Source organism: Hermetia illucens, chromosome 1 (genome assembly GCF_905115235.1).
Source record: "Hermetia illucens chromosome 1, iHerIll2.2.curated.20191125, whole genome shotgun sequence".
Classification (NCBI taxonomy): domain Eukaryota; kingdom Metazoa; phylum Arthropoda; class Insecta; order Diptera; family Stratiomyidae; genus Hermetia; species Hermetia illucens.
Window position 1 is genome coordinate 143,853,826 of NC_051849.1, and position 18,988 is coordinate 143,872,813.

Below are 18,988 nucleotides of genomic sequence, written 5' to 3' on the forward strand. Positions count from 1 at the left end.
CGAAGTAAAATTTCTGGGAAATTTGAAGTTGAAAGTGGAGTCCGGCAAAGTTACATTCCGTCGTAAATACTATTTCTTTTTGTTAGCGGTGATATATTCTTCAGGTTGCCTTGTCTGGAAGGGTTAAAGGACTTAATGAACCATTATATTTTTCCTCAAATACCTTGATTACGTTGATGACATCTGCCTGCACTGTCACCGATTCGTGGCTCTGATAGAGAGGCAAATGAAGTCGGATTGATGATAAACATTAACAAGGTCCTCAGTTTGACTTTGTGTTGTTACATGGGAGCGGCGTATGGAAGGTAACCATCTACTTAAGAGCTGCGAGGCTTCGTTGATTCCTGTCTCTGTCGCACCGCTGATGTACTTTGGTGTGAGAAACTCTCGAACGATAACTGCGAGTTGACCGGCAACCGGAACTGGCAGTGGATAGGTCGCACTTTAGGAAAGGACGACGAATGCATTACTGGCTTCACCATGCAATACAACCCACTTTCCTAGAGTAGCCGACAAGGGGGTCGCCCTTGAATCACATAGTGCAAAAGAGTAAGCGAGAAGTGTATACTTCTTCAGAAAACGTGGAAAGAACTGAAGTGATGGCGCGTAGGCCTGGTGAATTGAATGTTAGCATCACAGTAGATCTACTATAGGCAGTACCCTTACAAAAATGACCCCACTTGCAAATGTGCTTGCAAGTGCTTATCTGTACACATCAGAGACGCTAAACAAGGAAAAGGCATAATCTTCGTCAAATCGTATTGGTAAGAGAGAGATCGGTGAGCTTTTGCTAGTCTGGTACTACGGCGTGCTCACCCATATAGCAAAAAGTTGTTTCACGTATTCACTTATACATAAGCAAAAACTTGCCAATCTCACCAATCCATTGGCAAGTCCGGGCGGTATGTCAAACACAGCTGACCGGGTTTTCAGTACATCTCGCTCATGCTCAAGGGCAAAACAATTTGAAATCGTGTATACTCGCACTGATTTCCCCCCTTGAGGGGCAAGGGGGAGTGAGGTAGCTGTCTAGTATCTAACTGTGGTTAGCATATTCACTAAGTTGAGTGTCCGGATAGCTGAGTGGTTAGAGCACACGGCTGTCTTACGTGAGGTCACGGTTCATGTCTCACTGGTGGCAGTGGAATTTCCATCGTGATTTGACGTCGGATACCAGTCGACTCAGCCGTGAATGAGTACCTGAGTCAAATCAGGGTAATAATCTCGGGCGAGCGCAATGCAGACCACATTGTCTCCTACAGTGTACTGTAGTGTACTGTTACGGTCTTGAATGAAGTACCTTTCAAGGCCCTTATCCAATATGGATTGTTGTGCCAACGATTATTATTATTATTATATACACTAAGTTATGGTTTAATGATTTTGTTGAGATTTGTGGTAGTGGGTGCTTTTTTAAAATTCGCACTATATCCTTCGCTTTTTGGATTACATTTCTTGCGGCATCCGTTCTGATTCCACATTCTGTCCATCAGGTTGTAAATAGCATTTCCGGTATACTAGCTGCCTTGTTTGATAAGTTCAGCAGGGATTTAATTAATGCTAGGCGCACTATTATTTTCTTAGCGGTACATCCAATATGAAGGATTTATATATTGATCGCAACGCATCAATCATTGCTGTCTAGACACTTTATTTTATTGTCTTTTTGCCCAACAAGTGTCAAGTGTTCTTGAATCACATTCAGGTGTGTTGTATGTGTGTTGTTAGGATTCGATTTGACATATTCTGCTGTAGTAGATTTAGTCATTTTTTCAGTATGATTTGATACTCATTCATTGTTGTCTGGATTTGGCTTGGACTGGTTTTTAATTCGTTTGTCCTCGACCACATCTGTAAGTAATTTGAATCGTGAATTTTTCAAAAAGGTGTTAACTTAAATACTCAAAGCATTTGGAGATCGTGGTTTCCAGAATTTTCTTCTTTTGAAAAAAAGAAAACGATATGGGTCAAACAAACAAAATAAATTCTGGATGATGCAGATAAACAAGGTTCAATGACCTGCGCCCAAAAAGGGGGTAAAATGTTAGTGTTATCATCGATTTATTGCACTAAAGTATGGGAGTCCAGAAAGTCTGCCAAGAGGAACGTTTAATAACCGGTCGCCCAGAAGTTAAGTGAAACACTGCATTTTATCGAGTTTTTACCTATGCAGAATCCAGAAAAACTTGTTCCATTCGATATTGATGTCCAAAAATGAATTTTTAAATTGCTTCAGATGACACATATGTGCATAGGATTATTTGGAATTTTTGTGCTGTAAACAAAATATTATCGAATGTACATATATCTTTTGCAAAAAAAAAAATACATTTCGCCATTTGTATTGTTTAAATTGTAAAAACTCTGCTATTAGCTCTTTTGGTTACATACCTATACTGCAACACATGTCCTCACCTATTAGAATTCTCTCGCTTTGGAGCAGTTGGATAATAGTCTTTAATTTATTTATATCTTCACCACAAATTATAAAACGTAATATAATTCACGACTGTTAAGTTTGGAGAATGAAGGGTAGATGAAGATTTCAATCAACTGATTTTTTATTGCAAGAAACCAGTCTGAAGCAGTCAAAAACATTCAAAGAAAAAAACACAACAGTTTAAGAAGATTACCTTTGTCTGCCAAATTGCGTGGAAGTTACAATGTACAAAACGTAGTCCAACATATCCCGACCCTTGATCACACTTGTATTTCAGAGTAACCTGGTCGTTTTTCTTGTAATTCCCAGTTACCTACTTATCGATGGTTCTTGGAGAAAAAAACTTGTTTTCGACTGGTTTGTCCAGACTTAGCCCAAAAAGGTTCTAACTAATTTGGGATTTTTTCCCCAACAAATTGGCTGAAAAACAAAATAATTTGCACAAAGGTGAAGAAATTTTAACTGGACGAACCTTGAAAGTTCATTCTTTTTTATTTGTCGGATCTGTTCTACATATACATAAATATATTTATCTACGTAAATCAGATACAAAACTGCTTGATAGCAAATCGTTAGAAAATTGCTTTGTGTTAATGACTTGCGGCATCTATCTTGTATCTTCCTAATGATGTAACATTTTTGATTTTTAATTGATGAACTCAGCTGTTTTTAATCAATTTTTCAATTTACTGTCACTTTGAAATACTTTTATAGAGGTTCCTCTATTCATTTATTTTACTCTGTATTTTCATGGTAGATTTAATATGTTTGCGGCCCTTGCTCGTTGGGTTTTAGAATCTTTTCTATGTTATTTAACGTTTCTTAGAATCTCGAACATCTCATTGATCATTTCAGCTTATATACCTTTTCCTAGAGCTGTGACGAAAGTATTGTCAACAATAAGAACTTAATAACAGAACTGAGGGAATTTACGAGCATATAAGTGAACGAACTCTCCTTGAATAGTTCTATCAAGCAGAAGCATTACTTCTCGTACTTAATTGAAGAAAATTCATTGACAGAAAAATAACAGAGGAAACTACTGTAAAACTCATAATATGGCTCAAAATGTTGGTTCGTAACAGCACTTTGAGAGAACAAGAGCAGGACAGCAAGTTGAGCATTCATCGCGAAATCATAAATTGTATGGATTCAATAGGATGGACTACATTCTTGTGAAGGTGTTTTCAAATTTACCTCGGAGCATCAGGTTGCTAATACCACGGTGTTGTATATTGGTTCGACTGATATGAACAAGTAATGCCTAAATTTTCAATTTCATTTGCGGTTGCATGTAATTTGTAGGCCATTGAATGGTAGAGTAATATTGAATAGTAGAGTTTTTTGTAGGTGATAAAGTTGCTAGTGGCTGCATGTGATATAAAGTTAAAAGTAGTCTTGAATAGAAGTTTTGAAAGTGGTGTCTTTATTGAATCAACGTTCATTCATCAACGTTCATCAACGTTTGCAAAACAAAACCTTATTAAAATCGGTCCAATGTCTGTCTGTCTGTCTTTTTTTTTCGGCGTTGGAAGGTGGAAAGGTTCAAAACCTACTGCTGGCTCCTGCCACGCAGTTATATGAGACTTCTACTCACTAAAACCGCCTCCTTCTCATTCCGCTCTGCTCACGAGACTCCTATAAATTATTGCGCCGCGGGGCTGCATCAGCTTTTAACTGCGGCTCATTATGGTTATCTCCCTTCCTTGTTTTCGTCGTAGTTCTTCCTGCCTAAGCTGTTGGTGAATAGCTTGCAGTTCCCTTACAACCTGATTCCACAATATTTTCGGGTGTTAAACGCCTGTCTGCGACCGCTTCCATTCTTGTTCGGTGCGCGGTGAACCTGGGACAATCAAATATGACATGCTCCGCATTCTCAGCCACGTTACCACATCTTGGGCAGCATGGTGAGTCGTCGTGACCAAATCGATGTAGATAAGCACGATAACCTCCATGTCCACTTAAGAATTGTGTTAATTCGTGGCTTAATTCCTCAAGGCTTCGTTCAAATCATCTCCGAATATCCGGAATGATGCGGTATATCCAACGACCAGTTTGTGACTCGTCCCATCGCTTTTGCCATCCTTCGATAGATTCCCACCGTGCCAGTTGCCGTCAAAATGCGCTACACTCTCCAGCTGCCTATGTTTTGTCGTAGAGTCGCCGGCTTTCATTCGCCAAGATGTCTATGGGGAGCATCCCTGCTAGTACATATGCTGCTTCTCCTAATTTTGTCCGATACGCACATACCCGGAGTGTACTTATCCGATACGCCATTTCCAATTCTCGGCAGTTCACTTTGTTATTCAGAACAGTTGCCCAGACTGGAGCTGCGTAGAGTAGCACGAAGCTGACTAACCTAGAAAGCAGAAGACGTCGGCTTTGTTTTGGCCCACCAATGTTCGGTAGTATCCTCGAGATCGTTCCCGCGATGGAAGACGCTTTAGTTGCGGCGTACTCAATGTGTCTTTTGAAGTTGAGTCTTCTGTCAATAATTACTCCCAAGTATTTGAGCGATGGTTGGGAATAAATTGTTTTTCGCCAACTTTGATTTTCACAGTTGTGTTCTTTCTTCTCTTGCTAATGAGAACTACTTCTGTTTTATGTTCAGGAAGTGAAAGGCTAGAATTTCTCAACCAGGAATTGATCTCCCATATCGCTTCATTTGCATAGATCTCAATCTCGTCTTGGTGTTTTGCTACCACTGTTATTCCGATATCATCGGCGAAGCCAGTAGTTGTCACGTTGTCCGGTAGGCTTAGGGTCAACACTCCATCATACATAACTAATCACAGCAAAGGACCCAGGACAGAACCATGTGGCACTCCGCAAGTTGTCGGGAATATTTTTAGCCCATCGTCCGATTTGCAGTAAAGTCTTCTCCCAAGGAGAAACTCAACCACAATGCGTACAATGTACTTCGGGGCCTGTATCTTGTCGAGTGCCTCGATAATTTTTTTCCATTTTGCACTATTGAACGCATTTTTTACGTCGAGGGTTATTACTGCGCAGCATTTTCCTTCTTCTATTGCAGCCTGAGCCAAGCCAGTCAGCATGCTGATTGCGTCGACAGTTGATTTCGCCTTACGAAATCCGAATTGTTTGTCGGAAAGGCCTCCTTCCTTTTCTGCAACAGCGAGCAGTCTGTTATATATTACTCGTTCAAATAGTTTGCCAATGGTATTGACCACGCATATCGGCCTATATGAGGAGGGGTCACCCAATGGTTTACCTGCCTTCGGAATGAGCATTAGCTTTTGTACCTTCCATTGCTCGGGGAATTCTCCTTCCCTAAGGGATACCGTGCAAATATACCTGGCGCTGTCCTGGCGGCTACTTTCAGGGCAATGATAGGGATTCTATCCGGTCCTAGAGTCTTTTTTCAGTCAATTTTTTGCTGCGTCTAGAACCTCCTGATTTACCACTATCGGAACTTCGTCGGGGTTTAATGTACTGCAGGCAGACTTGTACAATTCACATCCACTGGGAATAGAGTGTTCACTATATTCTGCAACAACTCTGGACAAGTAGTCGGTGGGGAGCGCTCTAGTTTTAGTGATGATATCACCGACCTATATGCGCCACCCCATGGGTCAGAGTCAGCTTCAGTACACATCCGCTTGAAATGTTTGGATTCACTGTTTGCGATAGCTACTTGCAATTTTTTCCTCGCATTTTTATATTGCACGTGTAGCTCCTCGAACTCAGGTCGGTTTCTTCTGCGCTGGAAGCGTCTCCTAGCTTGGAAGCACTTTTTCCGGCATTCCTCAATTTCGGGATTCCACCAAAAGTTAGGATTTCATCTTTGGAAAGTGCTACGTCGAGGCATAGCGGCGTCGCATGCCCGCTGCAATTTTTCCACGACCTGTGAAACTTTGTTTTGTGCGCTTCCCGATAGCAATGTATCTTCCAGAAGTACCTCCTTGAACATTTGTGCGTCGAATTTCTTAGTTACCCAGCTCATCGTTATTCGTTTTAATGGCTTCATATTATTCCTTTGCGAGGTTTGAAAGATGATAGCTTGATGATCACTGTGTGAGTACTCCTCGCTGACACGCCACTGCAAGTCTCTGATTAGAGAATCACTAACGAGGATGAGGTCTACCACCGATTGCATAGTGCAGGGCACTCACATAGAAAATGTTCCGTGGATTCCGTTTCCTCATTATAGGATAGACATGTACCATCTTGGAGAATTCCTATTCTGAACATATGCCCAGCTAGTGAATTATGGCCAGTCAGAATGCTCACAATACTTCTGCAAGTCTTCCTGCTTTTCGACAGGATAAACTTTGCGTATGTTTGATTGGTTCTGACAGGAAAAGTTTGATCTGTCTAACAATATTAAGGCTTTGCCACCTGTAATTATGGGAATCTTGTTCCCAGTTTTTGATAGCAGCATCAGCCAATACTACCGATACCCCAATTGCTGGTTCCGGTCCGGGCATGGGGAAAGTTGAAGCCTCTCTTGCTAAGGCATCCAAGATTTCATTTTCTTCTGCACCGTAATGACCAAGTGCCGAGAGTAAATCCACGGTATTGAATCTTGAAACAGAATTCAATCGGTTTTTACATTCCTGAACGATTTTTGAAGTGATCAAAATACTACTCAACGCCTTCAATGCAGCTTGACTATCGCTACATATTGTGATGCGCCTACCCTTCAACTGCTCGTCGATCATCCAGGTTGCCGCCGTTAGGATTGCATCCACTTCAGCCTGAAAGACAGTTGTGTTGCCCACTTCTCGTTTTTATTAGAGAGGTAGACTCCTACCCCAGAACCATTTTCTGTCTTTGAGCCATCGGTGTAGAAGACATCAGTATATCCGATGTATGGGGATCTGAGAATCAGTTCTCCGAATGACTCTTCCAATGCTCTGTGTCCGCCACGTCCCTTATTTTCCCATAGATCTGACCGAATTAGTCTATGAGCTGCTTTCATTGCAGTGCTCTGAAAATAGAAATCCAAGGGTTGCATATTGAGTAATCATTCAGAATTGGATGGGATGTCGTGCTCATGACACCGGTGATACCCAGACACACAGTTCTTTGCAGTGTGGCTAGTTTACAAGGAAAACTCTTTTGTTTCATCTTAGCCCACCACAATACGAATGCATAAGCGAACATCAGCTTACTGATAGCAACATATATCCACATTAATACCTGAGGTCTAAATCCCCATGTCGAGGCAAATGTCCGCCTACACAGCCCATAAGCTGTGAGAGCTCGTTTCATCTTTGCTTCTACATGTTTGTTCCAAAGAAGCTGTCTAGAATAACTCCCAGATATTTCACTTCCTCGGAGAGTTGATGGGTTGTACTCCTCATCTTTGGCAGACCATTCAGTTTTCTCCTCTTTGTAAGTAATGCCATTGTAGTTTTATTTGGATTTACTGAAAGTCCATGCCTGAGACACCCCCTTCCACTCACCGTTGAGATATAATAATAATTTCCTGAAAAAGCCTTCTTTGGGCGAAATAACTTTTTTGGTACAATAACGGCCTGGTTGCCGTTATGGATTTGGCCAGGAGGCAGCTTCCCTTCTGTATATGAACACAATACTATTATATAAAGTGTAGTTGCATTTTTGCGCGTCTTCCAAAGGGGAAACTGACGCGGAACCCAAACATTTCAGTTTTGGGTTCCGCGTCAATTTCTTACTTCTTCAAGTGATTATGAAATTTGGAGTACCAGCAATGTATTTGAAGAGATTATGGAGTTTTTGTTGGATTTTCGAGTGATCTTATAATGATAATATTGATAAAAGTGGACCGAGTCCTGTTTTATTGTAATTAAGATTCCGAATGCTTACTGACATGGAAGGTTGGCGCAACAATCCATATTGGATCAGGGCCTTGAAGTGTGTTAGAGCACTTCATTCAAGACCGTAACGGTACACTACAGTATATTGTAGGAGCCAATGTGATTAGCATTGCGCTCGCCCGAGATTATTACCTTGATTTGACTCAGGTGCTCATTCACAGCTGAGTCAACTGGTATCCGACGTCAAATCACGATACAAATCCCACTGCCACCAGCGAGATTTGAACCGCGACCTGCCGTACGACAGCCTCGTGCTCTAACCACTCAGCTATCCGGACAGCTTCTTCTGCTTTGCTTCCCAAAAATGAGAGGATAAAAACCAATAGTTTCAAAAAATATGGTTTCCTTTTTCACTCCACTCCACTCCTATGAGGCTGTGCTTCAGTTTCATTATTATCACATCCATTCTCACAGCAGCGGGATGAATCCAATACAATCATAGACGTCCATGATGACTGGGATTTGAACACAGAGCAGTGCAATTGAGAGACTGACACCCTTTCAACCATCGCGCCGTCTGAAAAATTGAATATGTTCAAAATCTTCTATTTAAATGGCTCTTGGCTAATTGAGATTATCCTTTGGTTGAATTTTATGAGGCAACAGTCTGCTGCTTTTAAAGGAATTTTGAATCTTTTTAAGGCTTTCCAGAAATATTCTGTAGGGCTTCAGGATTGTTCTCTATTGCCAGCTCCTGATAAACATATTTAATATAATCTAATATTATCAAGGAAAATCGCACAAGCCAACAAAGAAAATGCATCCAATGTTGTTAAAAACAAAATAATCGTGTTGAGTCTTTCTCCTAGGAGAAATGCCTAAACCTCAGTTGAGGAGGCGGTACGGGCCCAAGTCCTGCCGTGAAATGCTCTGTAAAGTATTCTATCGATAGCTAATTTCACACGCTTCATATAAAGAGTTCAACATTATTTGCAAATGTGAAGAAGTTTACTAAAAAAACACATACAACCAAGTTGGAATACCGCAAGCTGGTCGCTGCAGGTGTGAAGGTTTTCTGCTCATCTTGTGTAAGAAATACCCTGTTCATGTTTTCCCATTCGCGTATACCTCCAATTCAAAATATTCCTTGATATACATATGTATTTCCAAACTCCAACCGCCATTCATATTAGTTAACTTTCTTCTTCTATAACTTTGTTAATAATAGATGAACTTTTGTCAAATTTTCCAAAATTATGCATTATGTTATCACTTATAACTGTACCAAATTCCAGAATGAAATTAAGGGGCATTTTTCGGAAAATTTAAAAAACATGGAAATATACTATTATTAATTTTGTTTTAGCAGATATTGGGCCTAGATTCCGAGTGGATGCATTATTGTGATTTTTTTCAGATTTTTCGGTTGGATAGGTTCTGAGAACTAGACCTGATACACTTTTTGGGATACACATTTTAGCTTTTAGTCCCCTATATTTCACCCGGTATCAAAAATATCATCAGCTTCGAAAAGTACGAATTGACCTCTTTCATGTGGGTAGCAAACATATTCAACCATATTCTGTTAAAAAAAATTTGCAGACCCCCCCCTTTCACATGTATGGGGAGCCCCCTTTAAATCAACTCCAAAATGTTGTATGTAGAGGAATTCACGCACAACATGTTCAAATTTTGGGTGTAACAGACAGGCGGATAGACAGACATTGACTCAATTCTAATAAGGTTTTCTTTAACACGAAACTGAAAAGAAAAGAAGAACCCAGATGCCTATGACATTTCGACTACTTTCCCTTCACGGCATTTTCGCACTTCATTGCTTCCCCATTAGCTATATTGCACACCTTGCATTTCCTTATTGTCTCACATATTAAACATGGTCATATTTGTTCAAATGGTAAATTTGTAATTGATTTGTTGTTTAATTTTTTTCCTTGTGAAACCGGAAATTTTATTCAAGTTCCATGTTGAATTCCGCCATTTCGGTTGCTGTGACTGCAAACTTTTCTTGCACCTAATTACACACTTTTAGGGAAACTGGGGTGAATGCATGTTCGTCCTCAGCCAAGGTCATCCGCAGTGCCCACATTCAATAATATATGGTCTGGCGTTGTTAATTTTATACAAATTGGAATTGCCCAAATGAAAATGGATTTTACAGATGGCTTAGGGGAAAGCTACCAATTATTAGATTTTTTTTTTAAAATAAATAAAATTAATTATTTTAAATATTGGATATAAATGCATGCCGGAACGGGAATTAGAAAATTAAGTGAAGTATAATGGGGAAGTTAAGGAATTCTTAAATGCACTCCCTTTAAGATTGTCAATGACAAAGGCGAATGAAATACTATGAATGTTACAAGACTGTGGGCACTACAGGTTCCTTTTTGTTTTCCAGCGTCGCAGTCATGAACCCATTTCAGATTTTAAACCCGCCATCCACGTTCAGTTTGGCCTGTCAGTTACGCCTGAAGAGTCTGTATTTGACCGGCAGCTGTAGCGTGGATGGGATCCAGACTTGACTTTTGTTAGATGTGACTGTTCAGGTGGTCGATGATCGAATGAAAAATGATTCGGCGAACCGGCCAGACATGTTTGTTCAGGCGGTGAGCGAAGATTTCATATTTGTTTAGGCTGTGAGTGAGGATTTCAGAATTTTATGAGCATCTTCATCACCGGGAGTGATTTTTTATGCTCATGCACAAAAATATCATAAAATTTCGTCTGAAGGCCTTCCAGGTCCAGAATTGAATTAATAATGTTGCAAATTGATGGATCGTGCTTTCAGTCCAACTGGTGGCTGGATACATTCGGACTCTTCCGGTGTAACTGGCAGGTTGAACTGAAGTGGATGGCGGGCTTTACAGAATAGCTCTGGTCCGGGTAGTCGCGTCTTTGCTCCTTCCCTGGTCAGTTCGTCCGCTGCTCAATGTCCTTTAACCCAACTGAATACTTATTCCAGCTCCTTGGCGTTTTGATATCTTTTGTGGGGTATATTATTGCCAAATAACCGTCTTCACTCTTGGAGAGGAAGAGGTCAATAGCTAAATCCCGTCTTCCGTTAATGGAATCATTTTTTTACTATAACTTTTTTTCAGCTGGCACTTTGCTGCCGCTGCATTATCACCAAGTGGCTATGGTGTATACATTTGTGTTGATTTCTACGCAATTCCGGGGATTTACTTAACATCTTCGTTGTTGAGTTCGCCACCATTGTAGCTTCTTCAATTCGATATTTATAGCCTTCATAATGCATGGGGATTTAAATTCTTTGAATTAAACACAGCTTCTCCTTTTTACAAGTAGATTCTGACGAGCCTTGATGGACAGTTTTCTTCGTCGGTGTTAACTAGCTTTTCTGGGTCCTCCCTCATTATTTCTAGCCGCTTCCATGCGTCCATTGTATGAGCCTTATTTCCATGTGGAACTGGTTCAAGGCTGTTGGGAATGTCCCTCTTCGATAATGGGCATGACGATTGCTGATCTTACCGTGTTTGCTCCTCCTCTTTCGCTATATCCCGCTTCTGTGACGTCTTTGTGAAATCTCGTCGTGATGATCAGTTTTTGTTGTCTTATTTAGACTTTGTCGAGACCGCTGCAATTTATTCTATATGTGTTGCTTTTTAAGGTTTTGTGTAAAACGAAACTTTAATAAAATCGGTTTACTATCTGTCTTATCTCTGAAGCCTGTTACACCAATTGATATGAAATTTGGTAAAAAAATGAGACCTGTGAATCCCCTTACATGTAGTGAAAAACATCAAAAAATATATTTATACGATAGTTACACAACACCTTTCATATCTGAAGGGTTCAGCTTCCGGTTTCCCGACTTGCTTCCCCCTTTTTTAGTGATTCCTTTTCACTACATAATCGTCTTTTAACTGTTGTATCTTAGTTGGCACCAGGCACTTAAAAGACGACTAGGTAGCGAAAATGACACATTAAAAAAGAGGAAAAAATGGTATATTCGAGGAGGAATGCTAGTTACTGTAATGACTTCTTGCAATAAGGCATAATGATAAAACTTAGATGAACCTGTTCGAATCTAAATGATAGTCGTGCGAAGGTCTCGACTCATGTGGTTATATAAAGACGCACTTGCAATCGCTGGCAATTATTGCAACCACGTGCTAAGTTCAAACGTTGGATGGACCCGCAAGTAAAGTTGATTGATGAGTTGCTTTGATTGGACTACGGAAAATCTTGAGGTGGTGCTTGTACTCTTGCTGTTCTGGGTATAAAAATTTAAAAAAAAAAGAAAATTTATGCTAAAATTTTATATCCCCAAGGACCCTCTGAGCTTCTCCAGCTTAGTTGGTTGCGAGTATGACTGAATTACCTAGCAGGGGACGTATTTTTCGGGATTCATCACCACTTCACATTATTGCCAATGTAGGAACCGAGTTGTTTTATGTGGGCCTTGGGCTTTGGAGTAATGAAAGAGGAACGTTCGTCGCCACAGAGGATGGAGTTTTTCCAAGTGCTGCTACATTGCTTCGGGCATTGGGTGGCTTCCGTATTGCACATTAAGTGGTGTCAGCATATACTTTGAAAGGGGGGGGGGACCGAGGGCGTTACAATTTCTGTCTGAATGAATGAATGAATGTTGATGCTATTATACATACAAGACGTAAACTTAAGTTTACTTTGCAGCAGACGTCCAAGGCTTCCATATTACCGTTTATGTGGCAAACTGGGATCATCAGAAAACTGCTTCTGCGTCGAGAGAATACTTTCCTCTTACCCCTTGGTATAATTCGAAGGCTTTACGTTGCTCCGATGTTATTTTTGCGATGAGCCTTGCCAGCCGATAAGATCAGCTTAGGTTCCAATTGATTCTGTAGAAAATTTGAATCTAGTTTCAAACTCTCCATCCATAGACTCATGTTTGACAGAGATCGTTACAATTGGCTTCGAAGTCTATGTCGACTTTTTGTCAAAGCGAGGTTATTGGAATGATGCATGGTGTTGTCACTTTGCTCCAGCATCTTGTTTTGTTTATGAATCATCGAGGCCTATCCATATGTATGTCCAGCCACACTTACTTGATACTTGTTTCGCGACCTAGGCTACCTCCCCAAGACTACTTCATTACGGCAAGGTAGAGAACTGAAATGAGGTTACATATTATTACAAATTGCTATTCCTGGTAGGCTAGTTTTGTATTCATCTGGAAAAGAAAGAACGGCGTGATATATTCGATATTGATATACATATTGATATTGATGTTAAGTTTATACTGATACCATAGGAAGTGGGATACCCCTTGAATTTACGTCTCAGGAGAATTCCTGGTTCATTTACTTCCAGCTCGGTTGTAGCAGTTGGCTCCCTAGTGGGAGTTTCATGGGGGTTGTCGTTACGTCGAAGCGGACAAGATACCTTCAGGCCTCAAATGTGGTGTCGTGTCCCAATAAAGGTGTCCTACTCCAAAGTTCGATAGAGAATTAGATAGGTCTTGCATCCACCAGTATGAATGCTGAGCCCTACACTCCGTATAGACTGCCATCGTTGTGCCTGTCTCAGTGGAGTTATGATTGTGGACATAAAATCAATCCGTGTCTCAAGCAAACCGTGGTATTAGGTCAACTCGACAGGTACTCACGTTGAACTACCAAGGACCTAAATACAGTTTACAATTTACAATTACCACTCGGATTTTTATAATACCAAAAAAAATATTAGTATTTTTCCAACTGGACATGTGTTCACCTTCTTCATCCATCCCAGACTTTTGGTCAGTATACTGTAGATGACCGGACAGCGGCAGGTGATCATATATTTATGTTCAAGTGCATGGACATATAATCACATGGCGCTTACCTGTCCGCACAATACGAAATTCATGGATGACTTTGCTTTCTTCTTGCTCGGCTGTTGTTGTCGTTTGGTTGCCACTACAACGCCCGTTTTTGTTTAAAACAATTCCGGACGTTGACTATTGACCGTGGCCGTGGCAACCATTTGCTACTGAATAGCATGGACGGACACAGGTCGTCGCCTCCCAAGTATTATAATTGGATCATCGAATTTTTCACTATTGGAGCGAAAATTATTAATGCTGAAATGAGATTATGTATATACGATTATATGTTTATATTTGTTTACGTATGGAGGTACTAGCGGATTATCTGCATGTTAAACTAGTTCTTGGCCATTAATAAAAAGATATTCATATATTACTTTACTAGGTCTTCTGAACAGACAAAGCAGCAAGTAGATGGAGATGGAGCAAGGTTAGCATTCCAGTCACACCTTATGAACAGGTGAATACATCCAGAGCAGAGTTCATCTGTGCGTCCATGTGTATGTAAAGACAGGTAGTTCAGTGCACTGCCCATGAATTCAAATTGCATAACCTGCATTTCATTATCTGGCGCTCTTCAAGCAATAAAGCCAATTCATATAATTGTCTGTCTATAATACTTGCTTGCAAAAATTAAGCAATGATGATAACTATTAAATCAATACAGACAGATATGTATCTTGAGAAAGTGATATTACGTGCTTTACTGTACTCGGCAGAAAAATAAGGTATTTAGTTCCCTTTTCTTAATTTTTGGAATCCCACGATAATGGATATATGTACGTATAAACAAGTTTGTTTAACGCAACCCAATACAGGTGAACTTCTTGTGCTCATGAATTGATTACAACACTTTCTTCTTCTTCACCTATGGTGTTCCAGTTCGATGTCGATCCTTGGTCCCGAAGCTTCTATCTTCACTCTTCTTAGTCGAGGGACCCTTCCTCTAATTTCGGAAAAGGAGCAGGTTCTAAATAATGTTATCTATCGCGTTCTCCCATTTTTTCTAGGTGTTCCAGGTTTTCGTGTACCTTCCACCTTGCTTTTGAATATGATCCTGGGGATCCATGCCCTCTACATTGCCTGACAACTGCAGCTTTCAAATCGTAATATGCATGGCGGGTTCTATATTGTGATATCTTATTCGTCATCCGCCTAAGATCCGCCGATCTTTAAGGCTGTCTGTCACATTCGATTTACCTGGAAAAGGCTTTGGTGAGAATATGTGGTCCAATAATGACTGTAAATCTGTCGTAGAATCGTCGACAACAAGGCCCCAGATTTGGATGGCATCCCTAATCGCTTTGAAGCTGGCAGTGAAGAATAAGTCCGAGTTTTTCGCTAATACCTTGAAGGCGTGCTTAAAAGAATGAATATTCTATGCTCTGTGGAAAAGCACCAGTTTTTGTTGCTTCCCAAACCCAATAAACCACACGGATATTCAGCGTCACATCGCCCGATCTGTCTGTAAGATACAATGGGGAAGATGATGGAGAGAGTCATCTACAGCAAATTGCTACCCATCAGCGGAAGCAGCAATGGATTGTCGGAGTGCCACTCTACAATGGGTTGGCTTCTGGGGACTGCTGTGCCGTGTTGGCCTTGGTAGTAAAAAACGAATTCAAATCCACCAGGTAGAACCGAATTAAAGGGGCGTGGGCTGACATAGGTGCTGGTTGTTGAAAATTGCCTCTCAGAGGGGACTTTCTAGCACGAGATGATTGCAGGCCCCAAAGAGGAGATCGTAACAGTGGGGAAACCACAAGATTGGGTGCTGGATCCCCTGCTGTAGAATGTCATGTATAAAGGGTTTCTTGCTCTTTTTGTCCCAGAAGAGGCTAATTTTGCTGGCTTTGCGGATGACGTGGCTGTAGTTATTACAGCCAAAATATTGAGGCATACGTAGAGGAAACAGTGAGAGCCGTAAAGCCCTGTCTATAAAGAATCGGTGTGACATTGCGATCGAGAAAATGGAAACGTTCTTAATAACATACAGTGGAAACAAGAACACCGTGAAAGCAGAAGCCGGTGGATACACAATTGTTTCAAAGGCGGCTACCAAATGCCTGGGGGTGATGATTGATGTTAAACTAAGCTTTAAGGAACATCTAGAGTATTGATGTCAAAAGGTAGCCGGTGTTACCGCGACACTTGTAGAAATGTTGCGCAACAATGACAGGCCGAAAGACTGTCTGTTGCTTCTAGCTAGAGTGATGCGATCCGTTCTGCATTAAACGTCAACTCTGTGGGCAAACTCTCAAAGACGGAAGTATGATGTCCTCGTTTGCCATCTGCTGTTTTCGTGGTGAGGAAAAAGAGTGGCAACACACTTTTTCAGGAGGCCTGGGCAAGTCATCTGAGGCGATCTTCGCAACCTTTTCATTACCAATCTGTAGGCATAAATACACAACTATTTGAAACAGTTCGTTTTACTCGTCCAATTGGCCTGTTTCAAACGGCTACGGAGTTATCTGTATGGTTCCTTTCGACCATCGCTATTGGGCTCCTCCCCAAGCTTCTGGTAAAGCTTCCTTGCCCAGAAATATGCGGCCCACAAACTTTCGGTTTACTGGGTAGCAGTCACCTTCTGGGCCTAGTAACCTTCCATGTTTCCTTCATCCATTGGGTGATCTAAATAACTTTGTATACCAGCGCTTCAAGTGCCGCAAAGAACGTGTCTGCGTCGAAAGCTTTTGTGTCCACCCGAGGAAACCCTTGGTATTCCGTTAAAGCTCTTTTTCGAGCGTAATTCGCTCCATGATCTCCATGCAGATTGTCTAATGGAATCGCCAAGCGACTGAATTCGCTAAAGCTGTGCTTACGTATGTCAGGTTCACTGTCGATCCCAGGCCCCGTTTTCTATGTATGTGTGTATGAGACCGACATTCGCGAGAACCACGTCTGCTCCGTGAATGCTTCGAGGAGAACATGTATTCTCACACTGGTTGTTCGGCTGCTCCATTCAAGAGCCCACATCTTAAAATACCCCACTATGATTTTCGCGAACGAACGTCCTCTTACGCCCAAAACGAGAATGTTTAGCATATGGCCATACTCCGCAAGTGATATGTGAATCCCTTTCATTTTGGTTCTGATGAATAGATTCTCTGGGTTCTCCACTAATTTTTGGAAGACCCGTTTGGTCTTTAACCCAAATGCCATCACCGTGATTTGGATATGTATTACAAATTATAGCTCATCGTTTTTTTCATGGATGGTTTGCGAGGGTAAGTCCTGCGTCGCCTGGCAGTGGTTAAGGTTAGTTTATATCAACCCCATTTGCTCTCCTGTATTCTGAGCACCTGCTCCCTGCAATTTGCCGATGGTCCACATCCTCCTTCCGCTGTACATCTCCTGCATTGCTTGGATCTCTCATTTAAACATTTAAAGTACCGCTTCAGTGCAGCCTGCTCCCTAAGTCGACACATAACCCAGGTTATGCTCACCCTCACCGCTGCCAACAGTTTGAGTGCTGCTTCCGTTGATAGGCTCATGATGGCGGTTTGACTTCCACTCGAGGCTTTTTTTGTTTTCATCATTTACTCTTATAGTCCGATAAGATCGAATTACTTTTTCAAGGCGTGGTGATCTTATCTATATATTACATATCCTTGCAGACTATGGTGATTTCCGACTTGCTAGCTGTTCTAGAGACTTTTCAATTTGGTTGATGAATTTTGGATGTAAGGTCTCTTTTCTAGATCCGTCCAATACGGCTAATGTTATCTACCACTCTCCTGAGAATGTCAGCGGATGACCCTTCAGTTCGTTTGGAGATGACAATAACCACTTCCCTGGTCTTTCCTTTTACGAGGTGTTACTTTTCTCAAATCTTTTTGAGAGACCTTCCTTCATTTTTTAGAGTCGGAGTTATGTGAATTTGCCAGCAACTCCAGCCGTTCTCCTCACGTTCAGTTTTTTAGAGTTCTGTATTTAGAAATTTGCGTTGTTGGACATGCTTATGGACAGCCCGGGTAGGTGAGAATAAACCCTCATCAGTGGATAATCCGTTGAGCATTTCCTAATCTGACAGCCAAAGGGTAGTAGAGGTCCCTTGGAGAAACGTGAATTGATACACACGATAGCGCATAAAACCTGGGAAACGCTTGTTGAACCAACATCAACAGCTCTACTAGAAAATGCTATTTCTACGACCAAGTGGTGATTGACGGGAGCTCTTACTTAATGAAAAATGACAGACGGAGAAGGATGAAGGTGAGCCTCTGGACGAACCCGGTAACGAAAACGGACTAATGATTTGCACATTTTTTCATGGAACGTGCGCTCCTTGTACAGAAAAGGAGCTGCAAAGCACAACGTTACAAAAAGACGCGGTTGATAGGGAATGGTTTCCTGAAGAAGGGCCTCTACACCGTATATTCTGTTGGTCATCCAGTAGACCATGTGCTTGGAGTAGATTTCCTAGTCAGCCGAAAAATTAGACTCATTGTTATCGGTTTTGAAAATATGAGCGAACGCCTCATTAGCATTCACACCGCCATAGAGGAAACAGCAAAATCAGAGAAGGATACCATCTATGAGGCAGTAGATTGAACCCTCAAAGCCTAGCGCAGCAATGGTTTCAAAATCATATTTGGATATTTTTATAACGGAGCCCATATTCAGACGATATGTTGACTACCAATGACAATAACAACAACTTTCGAAGACAAGATGATATCTTAACGCTCATCCTTCTTAAACTGGCCTTGGAAATAGTGATCCGAGATGCAGATGCATCGTACTCCTACTGGCCTATGCTGAGAGCAACCCGATATGTGCAATGATACCTTCATCCAGATCGAGCAGGCGGCGCGAGATCTCGAGCTTCACATGAATGAAAGCAAGACGAGTACATGGTGGCAACATCAGCACCAAAAAACGGAGACGCGGCAGCATCAAATCGCACTGGTCAAATGAGAACAATAAAGATAGAAGACTGCAACTTTGGGACTG